Below are 6,020 nucleotides of genomic sequence, written 5' to 3' on the forward strand. Positions count from 1 at the left end.
CGGGGGGGTGCAGGGGCCCCTCCTGCCCCGCCTGAGCCCCCCTGACCCTGACACCCCACCCAGCCCCCCCCCGCCCCTAACGCCCTCCGACCCCTTCTGCCCCCCCCCCGCCGCCTCCTGCCCCCCCCGCCCCAGCGCCCCGCCCCTCGCCCCGCCTCCCGCCCTCACATTCCACTCTGCCGGCGTCACCGCCTACGCACCCTCGCCGACTTTCGAACCGGCCAATCGGAACCGAGGAGGGGCGGCGAGGGTACGGCCCGCGGCGAGGGCGTGGCCGGCGGTGCAGCGTGGTCCGGGGGGGCGGGGAAAGGCGGTGCCCCCGCCCCGCGGGAGGCCCCGCCCCGCAGGAGGCCCCGCCCCCCCGGGTATATCGTGGGGGGGGGGGGCCCGGCGGCTGCCCCTCGCCTTCCTCATCGGCGGCTCCGTAACGGCTCGGGCGGTGAGCGGCCATGGTGAGGGCTGGGCCGGGCCGGGCCGGGGCAGCCCCGGTGGCGTGGGGCTGAGCGGGGGGGGTGCCGGGTCCCCCCGCGACCAGGGCAGGGCGTGGAGCTGCGGTCCGGGGGGGGTTGAAGGCTCCTCGCGTGTCCAGGACGCCCCGTGGGGCTGGGGCTGCCGAGCACTCGCCCCCCCCCCCCCCTCCGGCCTCGCCCGGGGCAGGCCCTGAGGTGGGGGGGACGTGGGGCCCCGTGTGCCCCCGGTGTGGGGCGGGGGGGGGCTCGCTGCCCTGGGTGCCCCCACCCCCGGGACGTGCTGATCCCCTCCCCGGGCTCCCAGTCTTTCCACGTGGGGACACGCTGGGGTGCACCGCGTGGCCCGGGCTCCCACGCAGGTCCTGGGTACGTCCCCACAGCCCCCCCCCCCCCCCCCCCCCCCCGGCCGCCTCTGGGGCTCCCCGAGCCGGGAGGGGAACCTGCCCCGAGGGGGGTGTGGGGGTGCCGGGGGGACCCTACTGCCGCCCTCTCCCTGAGGACAGGGAGCGCCTCTCGCCGGGAGCACGGGTGGGAGTGAGTCACGGCAGCGTGGGGCCATGGCGGGGGCAGCCCCCGCTCTCACCCCGGCCCGGGCACGACCAGCACCGGCCGGGACGGGGGAAACTCTTCCCGGTCCCCGGAGCTTCTTCCTGCACGGCCCCGAGCTGGGGGGTGCTGCCGGCCGGGCGCCCATCCCCGTGGGTCAGGGCGGGAAGGGCAGGGGCTGGCGGCGGGGCCGGGACAGCCCGGGGTTGTGCAAGGGCTGGCGGAGAAAAGGGGGGGGGGGGTTCCCCTTTCCGTGGGGTCTTGGGGGTGCACCCGAACCGGGGGGGGGGGTGATGTGCAGCCCTGCGGGGAGGGGGCTGAAGTTGTCCCTGTCCCAGTGCAAGCCTTGGGTGGAGGGGACTGGGAATAACCCTGGGGAACCCCAACTCCCGGCTCTGGGGCAGTGGGGGGGGTGAACGGCTCCAACCGGTGTTTGGGTGAGGGCTGCCCCCAGCTGAGCCCGAGCCCCCCCCTGTGCCCCCGCAGCGCGAGTGCATCTCCATCCATGTGGGCCAAGCGGGCGTGCAGATCGGCAACGCCTGCTGGGAGCTGTACTGCCTGGAGCACGGCATCCAGCCCGACGGGCAGATGCCCAGCGACAAGACCATCGGCGGGGGGACGACTCCTTCAACACCTTCTTCAGCGAGACGGGGGCCGGCAAGCACGTGCCCCGGGCCGTCTTCGTGGACCTGGAGCCCACGGTGATCGGTGAGCGCGGGGAGGGAGGGGGCTGGGGGTGCCCGGTGTTAACGCGGTGCCCGGTGTTAATGGATGCTGGGCGCTAACGGGGCGGGCGGGCTCTCCCCGCAGACGAGGTGCGCACGGGGACGTACCGGCAGCTCTTCCACCCCGAGCAGCTGATCACGGGCAAGGAGGATGCGGCCAACAACTACGCCCGTGGGCACTACACCATCGGGAAGGAGATCATCGACCTGGTCCTCGACCGCATCCGCAAGCTGGTGGGCATCCCATGGGGCCTCACGGGGTGGGTCCATCCCCCGGGGGTGGCTGGGGACAAAGGGAAGGCGGTGTCCCTGGGGAGGGGATCAGCAGGTCCTTCTCCACCCCATCAGCACTTTGGGACAGCAGGTGGGGCTGCCCCAGGAGGGACCTGCTGCCCCCGGGGTGTGGGTGACTCGTCTGGGCTGTCCCCAGTGCCCGCAGGGGACACGCCTGCCCCAGGGGCAGCACGGCCCCGTCCCAGCCCGGTGCCAAGCTTGGCTGTGGGGAGGAGGATGGGAAGCCCCATGCCCGGGGCGGGGAGGGGGGGGAAGCTGCTCATCCCGGGTTTGGGTGCTGGTGCAGCACTGGTTTGACTGGTGCGGCTGCCCGAGCTCTTTGAACCTCTGGTTCCCACGCTGGGACTGGCGCCAGGGCTGGCCGGACCTGCTGTGCCACCGGCTCCGCTCAGGGAGCTGCTGGCACATCAAAGGCTGAGCTGGCTGCCCACGGGCTTGCGTGGGACGAGTGGCTCCTGCTGCACCCATCCTGGGGAGGACGAGGGTGTGAAGCCATGGCTGACCTGCTCCGGACCCCGCTGGGGACTCTTCCAACAGGCTGACCAGTGCACGGGGCTGCAGGGCTTCCTGGTCTTCCACAGCTTCGGGGGCGGCACCGGCTCCGGCTTCACCTCCCTGCTCATGGAGCGCCTCTCCGTTGACTATGGCAAGAAGTCCAAGCTGGAGTTCTCCATCTACCCGGCCCCGCAGGTCTCCACGGCCGTGGTGGAGCCCTACAACTCCATCCTCACCACCCACACCACCCTGGAGCACTCCGACTGCGCCTTCATGGTGGACAACGAGGCCATCTACGACATCTGCCGCCGCAACCTGGACATCGAGAGGCCCACCTACACCAACCTCAACCGCCTCATCAGCCAGATCGTGTCCTCCATCACGGCCTCCCTGCGCTTCGATGGGGCCCTGAATGTTGACCTGACGGAGTTCCAGACCAACCTGGTGCCGTACCCCCGCATCCACTTCCCGCTGGCCACCTATGCCCCTGTCATCTCGGCCGAGAAGGCTTACCATGAGCAGCTGACGGTGGCAGAGATCACCAACGCCTGCTTCGAGCCGGCCAACCAGATGGTGAAGTGCGACCCGCGGCACGGCAAGTACATGGCGTGCTGCCTGCTGTACCGTGGGGACGTGGTGCCCAAGGATGTCAACGCTGCCATCGCCACCATCAAAACCAAGCGCACCATCCAGTTTGTGGACTGGTGCCCCACCGGTTTCAAGGTGGGCATCAACTACCAGCCGCCCACGGTGGTGCCCGGGGGGGACCTGGCCAAGGTGCAGCGCGCCGTGTGCATGCTGAGCAACACCACGGCCATCGCCGAGGCCTGGGCCCGCCTGGACCACAAGTTTGACCTGATGTACGCCAAGCGGGCGTTCGTGCACTGGTACGTGGGGGAGGGCATGGAGGAGGGGGAGTTCTCGGAGGCCCGGGAGGACATGGCCGCCCTGGAGAAGGATTACGAGGAGGTGGGGGCTGACAGCGTCGAGGGCGAGGAGGAGGGGGAGGAATACTAGTGCCTTGTCTCTTCTGCTGGTTACACTGTGGTGCTGTTCATTAAAATTGCTCTTTCCAGTCTTGCCTCGTTTATTGTTCCAGCGCAATCTGCCTCGCGGTGACCTGGGGGGACGTCCCGAGGGGAGGGGGGGTCCGGGCTGGGCTGGCTGCCCGGCCCTGCTGCCAGCTGGGCTGGGGGGGCTGTGTGGGTGTGGGGTCCCTTGGCTGGGTCTGGTGCTGTGAGCTGGTTATGGCCTGCTGGGCTGCCTGCACTGGGGGGGGGTTGTGGGGGGCCCCCCCCACGCTATTGTCCCCAGGGGTCCTTGTCACATGGGTGGGTCCCCAGGTGGGGTGAGGACCGCTGCAAACAGCCCCCAGGGAGGCTGGGAGCCCCCAGTGCCCTGCCCCTGCTCGGGCCAGGGCTGTCCTCGCCTGCCCCAGCAGATGTGCTCCAGCCCCGGGTGCGTGGGCAGGATCTGGCCCTGGGCACGGCTGGTGCAGACAGGCTGTTCCTGGTGTCGTGCTGCTCCTGGCGTGGAGCTGGTCTCTGTGTGGTGCTCTGCAGAGTTGGGGGGGGGGGTCCTGGGTGGGAGGGGACCCCCCCCTTCCCGTAAGCACCACCCTTGCTGCCTGGCCCTTCCCGGGGGGGGGGGGGGGCAGAGCCCATTATCCAGTGCTGCGCATGGCAGCTCTGGGAGAGCCGAGTCACGGCTACCCCTACAAAATGGGGGGGGGACACACACAGGGCCCCGCTCCCTGGGTGCTGGGATGGGCAGGGCCTGCACCGCCTGCTCCATGGGGCTGAGCGCCCCGGGCAGGATGGGACCCAGCTGAGATGAGGGCTTTGCTGAGCCCTGCAGCCCCCAGCCCATCCCTGCAGCCCAGCGGGGGATCTGCACCCCCCCTCTCCCCATGCTACTTGGGGGGACTCCATAACCCCCGGTACTGCCCTGCACCCCACGGGGTCCCCCAGCCCCGTCTCCTGCGTCCTGGCAGGGGGGAGACCCGGTGCTGCCCACCCTCTCCCTCCACCTGAGCGGGGGGTCTGCGTCCCCCGGGCACCCCCGGCCCCTCTCCCTACCGCCCCTGGTGCTGCCGGGCTCCTCTGCCTGCACCCCCGAGGGGGGACCCTACAGCCCCCCGCCCCGCAGCCCGAGGGGGGTCCCCAGCCGCTCCCGAGGGGGAATGCCTGCAGCCCCCTGTCCCGCAGCCCCCGCCCCGCAGCCGGGGGGGGTCTCCGGCCACTCCCGGCCCCTCTCCCCGCCCCCCCGAGGGGACACCCGCAGCCCCCGGTCCTCCCCCCGGCCGGGAGACCCCTCCCTCGCGCCCGCACCCCCGGGTCCCCCGCCGGGGCGGAGCCGCCGCCGTCGCCCGCTATAAACAGCCGGTACCGGCGGCCGCCGCCTTCCCGGTACCGCCATGAGCCGCGGCGGCCGCGCCCCCCCCCCGCGCCGCGCCTTCGGGGCGCCGCCGCCCCTCACCGCGGCTCCGGGGCGGCTGGCGGCGGCGGCGGCGGCGCGGGGCGCGGAGCGGGAGGAGCTGGCGGCGCTGAACGATCGCTTCGCCGCTTTCCTGGAGCGGGTGCGGGCGCTGGAGCGGCAGAACGGGGACCTGCGAGCCGCCCTGGGCCGCGCCGCCGCCCGCCACCGCGCCCCGCACCGCCGGGCTGGTGCAGGGGAGCTGCGGGGGCTGCGGGAGCGGCTGCAGCGCCTCGGCCGTGACCGCGACCGGCTCCAGGCCGAGCGAGACGGGCTGGCCGTCGACCTGGCGGCCCTGCGGCAGCGGTGGGTGGGCGGCGGGACCGGGAGATGCACCGGGGTGAGGGCTGCACCGGGGTGGGGAACCGGGGGATGCACCGGGGTGAGGGATGCACCGGGATGAGGGATGGGGAGTGCACCGGGGACCGCTGGAGTGATGGGGACCGGGGGATGCACCGGAGAGGGACCGGCTGTGTATTGTCATGGGGACCGGGAGATGCACCGGGATGGGGATAGGGTTGCCCTGGGGGATGTGGGGGGTGACAGGGACCGGGGGATGCGCCGGGGATATCGGGGTGGGGCCCGGGGGATGCACCGGAGTCACTGGGGAGAGGAGCGCGGCACGCACCGGGGTGCGCTGGGGAGGGACCGGCCGCATATCGGGGGGGGGACACGACCGGGGGGTGCCCCGGCTGTACTGGGGAGGGAACGGGCGTGTAGTGGGGAGGGGCCGGGGATGCGCCCAGCAGACGCTGGAGAAAGCACCGGGGATGCACGGGGGGGCACTGGGAGGGGCGGGGCGCTGGGGAGGGACCCGGGTGGGGACCGGGAGGGGACGGGGAGAGCAGGGCTCTGCGGAAGGGCGGGGCACTGGGAGGGGCATGGCGGGGTGGGGGCACTGGGGGTGGACTGGGACGAGATGGGGCCGGGGCAGGGCTGGACCCCTCGGGGGGGAGTGTGTCCCAGTGAGGGGCCCTGGGGGGTCTGCAGTGGGGTCATGGCCCCGCAGCCCCGG

General features: G+C 72.8%; 1 pseudogene across 1 annotated transcript; it reads left to right on the forward strand.

Moving 5' to 3' along the window:
• Nucleotides 1–432: 432 nt before the first annotated feature.
• On the forward strand, nt 433–3,605 carry LOC143173775 (tubulin alpha-1C chain-like; annotated as a pseudogene). Its single transcript, XR_012997766.1, has 4 exons — nt 433–452; nt 1,503–1,724; nt 1,827–1,975; nt 2,573–3,605. The product of XR_012997766.1 is annotated as a tubulin alpha-1C chain-like (transcript).
• The last annotated feature ends 2,415 nt before the right edge of the window (nt 3,606–6,020 follow it).

This window comes from Aptenodytes patagonicus, unplaced genomic scaffold (assembly GCF_965638725.1).
Source record: "Aptenodytes patagonicus unplaced genomic scaffold, bAptPat1.pri.cur scaffold_260, whole genome shotgun sequence".
Lineage (NCBI taxonomy): Eukaryota > Metazoa > Chordata > Aves > Sphenisciformes > Spheniscidae > Aptenodytes > Aptenodytes patagonicus.